Consider the following 14615-nt stretch of genomic DNA (forward strand, 5'->3'; position numbering starts at 1 on the left):
TAAATTTAGTTGTTGTAGCTTTCTCACATTATTGGCGTTCTTAAAAGGTTTTCCTTCAAACACAGACAGAATAAAATTAACTATAAATATGAAATAAATTTGCGTCAAGACTTTATAGCATTTTATCATAAATTCTACAGCACATACTGTAGGAAGTTTACAGCAAACTGTATTAGGTGCTACTGAACAGAGAGCAGAGACCTACAGTTGTGTAAAAATAGATTAGCTATAGGACTACTCTTACGCAATGGGAAATAGATAAAGTCTCATCTGTGCTATGCAGAAGCTTTTGGACACTCTGTGCCTTTGTCTTAAGGAAAAAAACGGAACTTCTGTGGTATTATTTAACAAAACAGCTATAGCACAGTTCACCAGGAAAGCATTTCTGTTAGCGAGTAGAATTCTCACCTCTTATATTTTTTTTAGAGAATCTAAAAAGCCCAATTCACTTTTTTTTTTTTTTTGAGGGGGAAAAAAAAGTCTTTCTTATTATTTCCCTATTTTTACAGCATTATGTCTCAGTCATCTATTCAACAAGTTTATTTTTCTCTTCCTTGTACCTCTGTCCATATCCCAAGGTCCATCTGATATCCCCCAAAGACCAGTTTCTTTAGGTCACCATTTCCAGAGTGTTTCACCCTCTTATATGAGATCTTTAAACCCTTTTACCAGGTTGTGTTATAATCTTTTTACTCATTTCACAACAAAACTGACAAAATGTATTGAATTTTTATGAAACTAATGAAATATATGTAATTTGCTACTATTACTCTTGGAAAATAAAATTACATATAATTTCTAGGTATCCCATTTTAAACTGTTCTGACCTCATTTGAACTCCCCTTTTTAGCTATTCTGGGCCTCTCTTATCTCATTTTTACTCCTGGCCACTCTTGCTCTTGCTTTCTGACAACACAGATGGGTGGCCTTGCACAAACTGATAACTGTGGTAATTTCTCAGCACACTATCCAATAATAAAAGATGTTAGGTTCAGAATTAAGCAGGCATGTGTCATACTTACACATTTGCTGAAGATGAGAGGTCGAGTAGTAGCTTCATGGGAGTGTGCAGTCGTATGAGCCATTGGACTTTACAGCTTCCAGTTTGTTGATGCATTGTTTCACTGGCTCTTAGGTTTAGTAAGTAGTCGTTCAGAGAAAGTCTGGTTTTAAGTATTTATAAGCTTTTAGTTTTTTAAGATAACCTGTTAGTATTTTTTCCTCTTTATTTTGTTATTTCTCATGTAGGTAGTATCATGAGTTTTGGTTTTTTTTGTATTAAAATGAACTGAATAGTATAGGGCGCTTAGTTCAAAATGGGAACCCTGCAAAGGGTTAACCAGCAGAGAATTACAAATGAACTATCAGGAAAGTTGATTATTAATCCAGCAAGAGAGAAAATATCCTTCCAGTTAGCAAGAATTAGTACCTGAAGAGCTGATAATATTGTTCGGGCTGTCGGTGTGGAATGGCAAAACCAGGTAAGCTAATCATCTTCTCAAAGGAATAAAATCTTTTCTTTCTGTTTTTCATTACAAGAGAGTTTAGTTTTTAAAATAATCTTTGTTATTTTACTAAAGTATCAGCATGTGAAACAGCATATGTTGATCCTCAGTTTCCTCAAATGAATGAAAGAAATTAAACTTGTGTTTAACTTTGGTAAGAAGATATATTTCTAAGCTATGCAACGTATGTAACTGTGAAATATCATAACAGTTCTTTTCTGGTTTGTGGTTAAGTGTGAGAACTGATTACAAAACCTGAAGAGTCCTTTGCAATTGCAAGCTAATGTATTACGTAAGTCTGTCTTTAGCTGTGCCTGAACATACTGTGGAGGTTTACGGGAACTTTTATGTTGCAGAGCTCTTTCATTCTAAGTTATTAGATTTCAGTTTTCACACAGTCTGAATGATTTATTCACGTTTGTTTTGATATTGTGAACACAACTGTGTTCATTTAAAAACCCCCTTTTTTTTGGTGGGATTTCAAAAATCTGTGATCTAAGGTTAGAAGGAAATGGATGTTTGGTAAACATACCACTGTGTTTATACAGAAAATGCAAACCAAACCATTAGGTCAGTTGAACATAATCTTCTTATAATTTTGGAAATTTTTTTAAAAACTCAAAACCCTGTCTTGGGTCAGCTTTCAAATTTGTCCGTTGTATTTGTGCTCCGATACTAATGAATAGGTATGATAAGCATTTATTGTTTTCAATGTATTCTCCACTCTTTAATGTATTATGAGGGTTGTGCAAAATCTTTTAAATGATGGTCTGTTACTGTGGAGACTAGAACGTCTATATACAGCATTTAATAACTTTTACTGCATTATGTGCTGTTACTTAAATTAGCAGAATTAAAAAAAAAATCCTTATTTTTGTGTAGAATGGAATTCAGTATGAATATGATGTAACTACAGTGTCTGTCTCAGTGAAAAAGAGTTTATCATCTCCAGACTTTAGCCTATTATGTATGAAATAGCCTGAAAGCTATATGAAAGGCTGATACAAGAATGAAAATACAGATAAAAACTGAAAGTATTCCAACTTTGAGGACTGAGCCCCTATAGCAATGTAGTTCTATGTGGCAACCTTTCATGAGCCATAGAGAAAGGAAGAAAGCTTTTAATTTGGGGAATGGGATTAAGATATGGCCTCGGGCAAATGAGAAATAGAAAAGAAGAACAGGCAGTGAGGAAAGTGAAACAGAGAAGTGGCGTTTGTCTGACAAGCGTCATTGTTTTGCGTGTGACTTTGGCCTCCTCGAGCAGAGAGACAGCTGGTGGCCAATTTCTCTGAAGGGCGTCTCATCATGTTAGAGTAAATTAAAATCCTAGAATTTGCTGATGATGGAGCTATCTGGGCAACAAATGGTGGCATTTTGGAAGCTATGCTAAATATTCAGGTATACATAGAGGCAAATAGCTTTTTGTGGCACATTTTAGGTGAGTTTTTTAAGGAGAGTGGGGACAACACAAACAAGCTGCATTTTCTGAGTTTGAACACCAGCATCTAGGAAATATATAAAGAGCAAGAAACCCAATGATGAAAAAATTATCGCACAGGAAATGATATACGTAGAAAAAACAAGATTGTAATTAGTGGAGGAAAGTAAGAAACTGATTAGAGAAATGAAGTTTCCCAGATGTTTAAGGAAAATATGAAAGTTAAATTAGATAAGCTCTTTTAACTAGTATTGGAGAGGAACGCTTGCTTCAGAATGGGAAAGCTAAACTTAAAATTAGAAAAGAACTGGCAACTTGAGTTTAGCTCAACTGTTTTCCTGCACGAGTGACTCTTTGGAATGCTCTGCTTGGAACATCATCAGGAACAACTAGTAAAGTGCTGCTGGGGAAAAAAAAAAACAAAACCAAAACAAAACTCACTGTGTGCTTATTTGGAATGATTAAGGTGATTATATTACTTATGTGTGTACTAACCCGCAAATTAGACAAATTGGTTGGATTTTGAAGTAGTATTTCAGGATTTATTGTATTTTGTGTATATATATGTAGTTGACAGTTGATCTTTAGCACTGTGCTGGTTCAACAGACAGAATTTAATAACCGTTTTATAATTAAAAATTTAAAACTGAGGAGAATCAGTCTTGACCCCCTGCAACAGTAAACCAGCGTAAATTAGGTGTTATTTAATTATTATTATTTGTATCAACTGGGATAAAAGTAATATCCTTAAATAAAAAATGGAAACAAAAGGTATCAAGCAGAAACTGTCTTTTTTTGTGCCCATTCCAGTGACTCATCTCAAATTCAACAGCATGGTAGTGTAACCTGTTAAAAATGTCCCCCTACAAGTCAGTTTAGCATGGCTGACATGATCTTTGCTTTTTAGCTAGTTGTAGCTGTTCTCAGTTGTGTATTACAGGAAAAAAAAAAAAAGAAAAAAGCAGAAAAGAAACTAAAAAAAAAGTTAGACATGTCTGGAATAGGTTGATAAGACATCATCTGATTTAGTGGAACTAGTTTGACTGAGCAGGGTTTTCAAGTTAAGTGAAATTGTTGCATTTTCTAGACACACATCTGGAAATACAGCTGCACTCAGGGGAGGCTACTGAAGCAGTTAGCCTGCAGTAAGCCATTCCTGCCACTACATGGTTGGGGCACTAAGATGAGATGATAGTTAGGGTGGAGCATAAATATCTGTATGTTGCTTGATTCTCTACTTTATGAAAACCTGGTAGGACCTAGGAAGAAGCTTGTCTACAAAAACAAAAGGCCAAAGCAAAGGTTGAGCCAGATTATTTTTGTTCCTTGGACCACACCTTGTCTGTGATGACAGTACTGGAGAGAGAGTGTGTTTTAGTTCATTAGAAGCTCAGTGAAGCTATATGGATAACACTGAAGTATTTTATAAGATTCAGTCTAAAACTGCATAGTTCAAGGAAGCTCATGTCTTATTAGCTGTGGCTAAGGTCAGTTATCCACACAATGAGGGGGAAACTCTTTCATAAACAAGTAGATAAATATGGTGCAGCTGGTGCTTAGCCTTGCTTCAGGCTGTAATATTACCAAAAATCCTCACGAACAACTCTAGCTTTTACAGAGTCCTTATGGAGCATCAGCAGCTTAGAGTGGTCAGACATAAAATTACAAGGTTGTGTCATGAAAAAGGACAAATTCAGGGTGATCTTAGGGCTTTGCATATAGATGTCTACCTCTGCAAGATCTTAGAGAGAATATAGAATCATTAGAACTCTCCTAGGAGGAAATACATTGTAAGATCTTGGAGCTGGAAAAAAAAATTAAACTTACCTAGTCTAAACACCAACATGTTTCAATTGCAGTAAAAGCCCAACAAAAACAACCAACCAAGGCAAAACCCCCAGGAAATTTGCTCTAACTATATTCACCCACATCTGTGAGAGCCAAAGGACAGTAGATTGAGTGTTGTCCCACAAATGGATCTGTTTTACTAACCGGACTGATGAGGCTGTGATGTGCAGGTGTTCAGTGTAAGAAGCAAACAATGATGTTCAGAACAGAGAGGAGATTTGTCAGGGTGCTTCTGCTTAAATAGGTCAAACAACCAAACTCCATGGTGCTGGGAGGAGGCCAAAGCTGGGCACTTCAGCAGCATTATCGTGCACAGATGCCATCACTGCTCAATGGCATCCTTTTGGCCTTTCTACCTCTGAACAGGGATGGATAAAGTAAATGATGTATAACAGTTTGTGTGCTGCCTAATAGTTTATCTCTGTGTGCAAGTATCTTGTGATTTTACAGTGGAAGAATCATCTGTTTAAACCTTAGTGAGAAGTGCAGTAGCCAAATCCTTACTGTTTATGCTCTTTTTTTTTTTTTTTTTTTTGTTTTTCCAAAGCAGAGTTTTCATAAGGACTGTGCTTATTTAGATCCACTTTGAAGACATTTGTTCTACCTCCCTGTTAACTTGGATTTAAAAAAAGCCATATGTATAAGCATACATCCCAATTTTTGCATGAAAAATGTGAGCTAAATCACAAATTTCTTCGTTCTTGCTTTACCAGTGTAGGCTTTTAGCATTTACTGAGGTAATCTACATGATTTACTAGGGTTTATACTGAATCTTTTTTGCCTATGATTTTTCAGTAGACTGCTTTTTCTTTAAAAGAAGTATTTTTAGGACATTATTGATTTTTCTTTCTGCTTTTCCCGTCAGTTGTAGTCCATTTAACACTTTCATCACCTTACAGAGCACAGTTTTGAGGGAAAGCAAAGTAGCTGCTAGTGACCCCGTGACAACTGTCTGGTAAACCTGATTGCTAACCTAGAGTGTTGTTTAATCTAAAGGCCAAATAAAACCCTGCAGGAGAGAAACATTGTTTTGTTCTAAATGCCTATTAGGAAGGGAGCCACTGTGTTATAGGAAGGAGAATAATAAGCTTCCCTTGCTTGTCAGGGTTCAGATCTAGGCATTCAGTGCATAGTTGCCTGGACTTCCTATTTCAAAGAAAGAGCTAAGTTTTGGAATTGATGTCGAAGTCAACTGAAACAATCATCAGTAATAGCGGCTTTGTGGTTTGGGGAGGATCAGATTCTGCTTTGAGCTATACTGATATAGTTCTAAAGACAGTATATGGACTTCATTAGGGTTATTCTCTCCTGCACCCTACAGCTATGACATGTAGTCCAATGTTAGTATGTCCTGAGTCTTCTGTTATCTGCTTTTAGCTGTTTTTAGCAAGCCAAGAAAGGAAGGGGTAAGAAGTGACTACTTCATCTACTAGTATTGATAATAATTTCTGCAGTGTATGAGAAATGTCATTTTCTCATCTTCCTACAACTGATGTTTTCAGGGAATAAGTTAGAAAGGAATTTGGTGCCAGCAAATAAATTATTGAGCCTTTTTCTGTTCTTTTTTGCCCTATCACACCATTATCCTTTAAGGATACAATCAACATTAAGTTGGCCTGACAATCAGCCTTAGGTCTTAGATGATCATAGAAGCTGTAGAAATAAAGTTGCCTGCACTCTTTCAACAACATAGAGGCATATGTAGAAAGAATGTTTTGCTTTACTTCACCTTTACTGTTAAAACACTAATTTTTAGTTGAATTTTGATTCGTTGGTGGTGATCTTTGGATTTTACTTCTGTAGCTCCAGCAGTGAAGCAACAGTTTTAGTTTAAAAGATGTGCCCGTATGTTTGAATAACTCCTCAAAAGCTGTTAAAACTGTGCAAAATAGATTGACTGATACCAACCAACCGAGTTCCATGCACATTATGTATATCTGTGTCTGTCTAAACAACATATAGTTATATGTAGGCTGTAGAGCTTGTTATCTGCATATTTATGTATATGTGTATTTAAGCACACACAGAACTACATAAATACATGGATGCAAGTCCATTTTCTCAACTATTTATATTTATTTCTACTTATGTAAATATATACATGTAGTTGCATATATATGTATGGGAACATACATACTTATTAGTCTGTGGCCATGTGTGTACATTTCATAATAATACCCTACGTAACTTTCATATTAATGTTGGGCACAAAGCTTCACACTTCCTTAAAAATATTGTCTGTCTTATACATCATTCTACTTTCAGAGATGATAATTTATAATTTATAAGATTAATATACTGTCGTCAAATATTGTTGAGAATCACTGGATAAAAACAGTAGTTGATGAGAATGCGTAACAGTTCTTCCAGGTTGTTGCTAGCAGTTTTACTTGTGAAGTGTGTGGGTCAGTTCTAGCATAACAATAGACCTATAACTGTCCTCATTTTCTACCTTGTTCTTGCAGGATTTCTAGCATTAAACAGATAGAGAATTGGAAATTGTATGTGTTTACTTATTAGCTAAAATATTATTAAGATTACTTTTAGAGATTATAGAGATACTATCAATATGCTTTGCCAACTTTTTTTTAATTACTATTATTTCCTCTTTTTTTAATTATTTTTTGATTTTATTTGAAAGGCTTCAAGGGAAAAAGCTTAAGTAAACTACCTTCCTGGCAATATCTGTAATAACCCATGAAGAGCTGGTGTCCCCTAAATTATGTAATAGCCTGGAACATAATTCCTTTTCTCATTTATTCTGTTGCCAATACCATAATGTTTTAATGTAATATTATATTGTGAAAACTGAAAATTAACCTAATCAAAATAGCTTTCAGATGCTAAGTTAGATTCTTCATGTTTGCTGGAAAATAGATTTTTTTAAATAGCTTTTATTTGTAAATCTTTCTTAAAAGACTAAGCAAATATTAATTCTATGTTCTAGTATTAATCCTGCTTTGCTGATCAGACCTCTTTAGTTAGTTAAAAGGAGTATTTATCACTTTTCTGTCAAAAAAACCCACAATAAAGTACATACACTTTACAGCTTGAACATAGATGTTTTCTTATACCCCTGAAGTCAGTGGACAGGTGGTTAACCCTAAAATAAACTTTTTTGTTTATATTCAGTGACTTTTTTTCTTTTGTATATTTTTTGAAAGCTGATGGCCCTTAAGTAACACCTATCAATCCATAATCAATCAGAGAAATATAGATGAGACATGCAATCCGTTGTTATGCAATAATTTTATATTAGTTTTTATGAGAACATTTATATGTTGAAAACCATATATTAAGTTGTTATACCATGTGATAATCATACATCTGCTGTCAATGAGTGGAAGATAACAATACAGAAATACAGAATAAAGAATCTAAATATAGACATTTCATTTTCAGATAGTTTTATCTGTATAGGAGAAGATCTTCGAGCATGGATAACTGAGTGAAAATTATGTTGGCCATTGATTACACCATTTACCTTATTATAGAAACTGATTTGGGACAAAGTAACAAATGCTGTAACAAATTTCACTCTAACCAGCTAACTAATTAAAGTGATAATTTTACTTCATGGTATATATTTGCTTAATAGTGTCTCATATACAGAGACTGAGAGTTAAACCGTATTTCGTTGTGGAACCCTGAGACAAAACTCTCCTTTTTCTTCTGATCCATATATTCTTTTCCCTTATTTTTTTCTTGCTGCTCCGAGCAAGTGATAATCCAAAATGTATTTTTTCTCTCTGTAGGTATTGCTATTCAAAAATCCTTATCTTAAGTTGTTGCTATAAAAAAAAATCCTCACTCTTATGCATCAATATTTGTAATAACATTACCACCAATGGCTTTATTTTAATAATAAAATATTTTTCTTCCCACACAATTTAAGAAAGCACTGGTTCTTATTATATGAGGTTGCAGAGTTTTTTTGGAATTGCTGGGATTCATGTGTGATTAGTAAAGACTTGCTATTGACCTGAGAGTAGCAATATAGAACTACTGAACGCTTGTACGTTTGTGTTCAGGGGTAGCCTGAGAATTGTGGACTAGTAATAGGGAGGCAAGAAAAGGTGCTGGTGGCTCCATTTTGGTTTTAAAGATTTATTCCCACCTGGAAACTTCTTGAAATTAGTTCCCTGTACTCACAGAAGTAGTCCTTTGTTCTTTCTACTAGGTGACTCTGGGCTCACTATTAATGTTTTGCCATTTTAGCTTACAGATAACCTTTTTTCCTTGTATTTAGTACTATTTAATACTACTGACATAGCTGAAGGCCCAAATTTTCCTCTCTAGCCCTGTGGAGTGGTGTTACTTTTCGTGAAATCTCCTTAAGACAATCAAGCTCCGTACAGGTCTCTGCACTTTGCTTATAAATTACAGACAAAGGTCAGGCATGTAATTTTCATAATTTGGAAACAATACTGGATCAAGGTTTTCAATACATTGGTTTGTTGCCCTTTAACTTTTTATAGTGGCAGTTTTTCTCTCTGCTTGGTAACCAGTATGGTTATCCGACATTTGTTATCCCATTGTTCTAATTTATGGGTTGATAACCATTCTGTGAACTATGAAGTATGGACCTGCCCATGCTGCATTCCCTGAACTAAAGAGAAAAAGAAAAACAAGCAAGAAAGTAAAAAAGAAACCCCTCTCCACTAACCATTAAATTGTAGGGTGATCTAGAGATAAAAGCAGAATCTCTTTTTTGCTTTTCAAATATTTACCTGGCCTTCAGAAGGTATTTGCCTTTTGTGTTTACATTGGATTTATTTTTTTGGCCTACATGCAGAAACAGAATGATACATTAAAGAATAATGGACAATAGTGAGGAAAATGCTTTCAGCTTTCAAATCTAGCCTGTACCTTCTACTTAGGTTTATTTTTTTAATCTTGTCTACTTTTATTTAAATAGAAACTGCTGAGTATTTTAAAGAGTTGTAAATGTGAAAGTATCAGATGAAGTACAGTACAAGAAGATTATCTACAGGTTGGCAGGCAGTAATGAGAGTTGGCAAAGTGCCATTTTCCTCTGTGAACCTTTGGGACCTCAAGTAATTCCTGTGTGTGGCAGAACAATGTCAGGCTTCAAAAGCCAGTGTTCTGTCATTTGCAGAATTGCTTTTTGCTGTTCCTGAGAGAGGCAGGTGAGGTTTGCCTCTGTTAAGTTGTATAAATTTTCACCAAGGCAAAAGGAAAAATGCTTTGACTGAAAGCGGAGGTGATGTCTGTGTCATATCATCTTCAATTCTTTCTTTCTGGATAGCATTAGGTCTTCCCTGGAACCTTCATTGTCCCTTCTGAGTTTACTGTCATTGAAAGAACAGGGTTTTAGCAAGTTAGTATCAAATATAATTTGATTTAAAAGCTCATATTCAAGGAAAGCACCACTTTGTGCCAGTAGCCTGTCCCAAGGTTCTTCTCTGTTGCTCAAGTCGGTCCCTTTGTCGTGTTGCATTTTACTGCATCATCAAAAGCTGGTGATTTTGTTAGAGTGGAGTCATGAGATGGAGATGTTTCCTAAGTATTCTTACTGTAATATGTAATGGTTTTGATGTTACTAACCTGACCCAATGGTTTATTTGAAGTATCTTGATTAACATGCTTTAAAAACGTGGCTATTTATAATATATAAAAATATATTTCACCACACGTATGTCATAAAGGTCTTAGTACGTTACAGTTTGTGAAAATTACAGTCAGTTAATAATGTGTCAGCTCCCCACTGTGTGCTTTGTAGGATACTGAATGGGTGTTACAAGATTTATTTGCTGGATTTTGCAGGTTTTCTGTAGCGTGTCAGATGCCTTGCTGATTGCTTGGTGAAGCCTAGAGCATGAGCTCCCTCCTGCAATGTTTACTTTAAGTCAATCTACATTTGCTTAAAAGTATGACAGTCTTAAAATCAGATCACTTCCTTGCAACTTTCATAAAAAAATGGATACTCTTTAGTGAGACTTTTGTGTGTAATTTAAATGTAGGCTTGCGTGACAATCATTATTTACTTCATAGTTCTTAGAATTACAGGGAATGGATTGTTAATAAAATGTATATCGTAACATTGCTAGTGATGATTATAATACTGCAAAAAATTTATAATCTACTCTGGGATTTTGGAGGGGGACAGGGAGTTACTTAATTCATGGTTTTGACACTGTCCAGAATATAATTACAAGGATTCTCTGTCCTTCTAATGCTTTCACTCTTCCATATTTCCTTGACCTCCTCATTTCTTCTAGTTCTTTAATAGAGAGAACTGATAGCTGTCTTGATACAGTGTTATTTTCCACCTACATACCTAGAAAGTGGGAATGCTCAGTTAAATTTTAAGTTCTTTTTAGTAGTTCCTGGTGTTTTTTTCTTTATTCTTGCTGTCATTTAGGATTAGAGTGGGAGGATTTCTGTTTAAATGTTTGCACCCACATCCTGCAGTGCAGGTGGACTTGAAGTTTAGTTAGAAGGTGCAGAAATATTTGTTTTTGAAAAGTGTAAAATCCTGAAGAAAATTGATGACTGGAGATTAAAATTGTAGGAGCATCAAGATGGCAAGTGATTTGAGTAATGCATAGGTGGTCTCTGTGGTGTTTCATTGAACTGCCATATAGGATGTTATTTCAAGATAATATGTTTTAAACTGGGTGGGTAAATTTCTGTGTGACTTTAAGAGCATCTAGCACCAACTCGTATAGCAATTGGATTTAATAGGCAAAGAAATCAAAGGGAGTTTAGAAAAAGAGAAATTTTGTGAGTTGATTTAAGATTTGAGGCTCTTGTCTGATGCTAATAAAGATTTCTGATGTCATTCTTTTTGTAGCTATAATGTACATTACTGAAATAATTTGTATAATCTGTGCCTGTGTGTACTATCTTGAATGAGGTATATGTTTATAATTTCTGGCTTTCAGATTTAAATCTGTGAACACAGCAAGAGCTCAATGAGTTCTAGTAATAATAGTCCTATAATGCAGTGATTCTGAGAACTTCCTTGCAAATGGAAGGAGTCATTCATCTCACAAAAGTGGTAGAGAAAGAAACTTGCCAGAGCTGCAAAGAATAATTTCTGCAAAGGTCATGTAGAGTAGATTAGACCATAATCAAAGTATTTTTGGGACAGTTTAAGATTTTGAGAGAGGCAGTTAAGAAGGAGCTTTGAGACTGGGTGTTCTTTAAACTTTGTTTTCTCTTAATTTACAGCTTCTCCAAACTTTCCTCTTAATTTAAAGTTTATCTTTCCTGCCTTATAAACACCTTTTTTTTTTGTTTGTTTGTTTGTTTTGGTTTGGGTTTTTTTTGTTTTTTTTTTTGAATATTAGAGCATTGTGGATAGAGATTATGGAGCTATTATATAGAGTGTTTCTTGCATGCAAAATGAAATGGTAATTTTCTTTCTGCCTTGTATTTTCCCCTGTTTTATGTATACTCGTCTGTAGTTGTATTTCATTGTGGAAAGTGAATCACCAGTTTTCACAAACAGGCTGGACTGGCAAACTGTTGGGGCACCTTCAGGGAGCCCTGTGTTTCTGCAGGGAGTGATATAACCTGATAACATATTTGTATCCGTCTAGCTCAAAACTTGGAATGCTTGACATAGTAAGCTTTTATAAGATTTCTGGCAAATGGAGAGGAGGTGTTCCCCAAATCTTCTCATAATATACTACCATGCAGAAATAATTTCTCTGCAACCTTTCACTTGGTTTCAGATGACAGCTTTCTGGTAGGTGCTGGGCAGACATTCAGTCCATCAGGCATGTTAATCTGTCTCTCACTGGTCTAAGCTCAACCTGTGCTTGTTTCAAAGTGCCTTTGTCTCTCCTTTCCTCTCCATACTCCAAAACCCAGTGCCTGGTATAGCCACCTGGGAGAGCCCTGGCATTTGCTGGCCCTGTTAGCAGCCATTCAGATGAAGGATGGATGAGAAACACTCCATAGACTCAGTTTCCCTCTAGAAAGGCCAGTTGGTGCCCAGGCTGTCAGAGCTGGTGGTGACTGTAGCGTGTCTGCTGTGGGAACCTCGGGGGAAGTGTGGATCCACTCCCACTGGTGATCCAGGACGTCTGCCTGGTGAAACTGCACCTTAAAATAGCTTGAGTGAAATCCTAATTCCGCTGAAGTCAGTGGGTACTGAGACATTAATTTTATGTCAGCAAGGATTTCACCACTATTTTTATTTTGCAACTGTAGAGGGAGGGAGCCCTGAACCAAGATGAATGCGACTTCACATTGTGAAATACATTCTCTGCTAGTTTCATCCTTGCCTTCCTCCCATCTGAATAACTGTAAATGATGTTCTCTGTTAATAAGTGTGTACTTTGTCTAAATTGCATTTATTTTTCTTTTGACATATATACCATTTTACTATTAATCATCCCCTTCTGCTCTTTACTGTACAAAGACACTGTTGTGCTGATGGAACATATTTAATATTTGGTATGTTGTATTTTATTTCTATTGTTGCTTTCTCATTTCTTTATGGAAAATCTTTCTTTATTGACTCTTAAATCATGGGTTAAGCCCTTATTGAAAACATGTTCTGTATGTACTTCTTGTGAGAGAAAAAAAGTTCTTTTGAGGTTATAGGCTAGGCTTACACAAATACTTCATTATATGATAAAAATTCAGAGGTCTCCTATATGTTATCTAAAGCTAGAAATATACCCGTTTACTCAGCAGCACATCATAAAAGAGATGCATACTATGTTCGTGTCTGTCAGTGCCTTAAGTCATCACTCTACAGCCTTTTTTAAATTCTCTTTTTATTGAAACCAAGAAACAAAACAAAGACAAAAAAAAGCAAAACCAACATCAATTACATGTCAACATGACATCAAACAGCATAATATATCAGAAAAATAAATGTATGATCTGGTGACTCAATGATTTCTGTCCATATGGCATTTACAGAGAAGTAAAGAAAAGGCAAATAGTTACACATCTGTATCGGGGAAAAATGTCCAGTATAAAATTGGCCATCGTGACAGCACTAGAAAGCTCTCAGCTGAGATTACCTGGAAATAAATAACACACAGAAGGGGAAGCAAGGTTCCAACAGTCTAGCTCTTATATATATTTAGGGTTTTGAGCAATGAGCATTGTGCAGATATAAATCTTTTTATAAAAAGATTACTTTAAGGTTGGAGATATTCTACTTGCTGGTAATAGGTCCAGGTTTATAGATGGATGTGTAGTACAACTGCATGCAGAGTGACTCAAAAGTGTAATTAGAAAGTAATAAATCTTCAAAAATAAATGTGACTATCTGGTGAAACGACTAAAATGAATACTGACTTCAAGCCTATTTGTTTATTTGCTGAAAGACATATGAAAAAGCCTCTTTGTATAAGTGCTAAACACAGGAAAACCACTGAGAATCAGTTAAGCCTCTAAAATAATAAGCTGGGAATTCCATTCATTATTATAGCAAAGGGCATCATAACTTTATGGTAAGTAGGGGAGGGTGGGAGAGAGGTGAGACTGTGGGGGCGGGAGCTAGAGAAAGCAAGCCGGGAAAGATCCAGAATCATACACGGCCTCTGTTACTTGAAGTTGTTGTTCGTTTTCAATGGAGTGATAACTGGAACAGCTCAGCCTGAACTGCCTGGCTTGACACTCCCCGTTCTAAGGAACTTGGATGTGTTTCACAGCTTACAGCTGGACAACAGGGTACAGGGGAAAAAAGCCACAAGGATGGGTCACATTCTCTTTGTACAGTTAGGACTTGAATCTTATATATACTAAAAGCATGGACAAAGAAAGAAAGACGTCTACACATAGACACATATACATTTATGTATCTACACACAGATGGTCAGGTGTGTATG

The 14615-nt window shown here is 35.5% G+C and overlaps 1 protein-coding gene across 10 annotated transcripts in view; it reads left to right on the forward strand.

Annotated features, from left to right (window-relative positions):
- The first annotated feature begins 1012 nt into the window (after positions 1 to 1012).
- SOX6 (SRY-box transcription factor 6) overlaps positions 1013 to 14615 on the forward strand; it is a 263900-nt gene continuing 250297 nt past the window's right edge. For 4 of the 10 annotated variants that reach the window (XM_050335389.1, XM_050335399.1, XM_050335390.1 and 1 more), the window contains exon 1: positions 1018 to 1481. The gene's annotated coding sequence lies outside the window, so the exon portion shown is untranslated. Of the gene's footprint in view, positions 1482 to 14615 lie in introns of all 10 variants that reach the window. The other 6 variants (XM_050335394.1, XM_050335397.1, XM_050335391.1 and 3 more) reach the window with 5 other exon arrangements.

The sequence above is a fragment of the Myiozetetes cayanensis genome, unplaced genomic scaffold (genome assembly GCF_022539395.1).
Source record: "Myiozetetes cayanensis isolate MyiCay16 unplaced genomic scaffold, myiCay2020 scf6-25, whole genome shotgun sequence".
Lineage (NCBI taxonomy): Eukaryota > Metazoa > Chordata > Aves > Passeriformes > Tyrannidae > Myiozetetes > Myiozetetes cayanensis.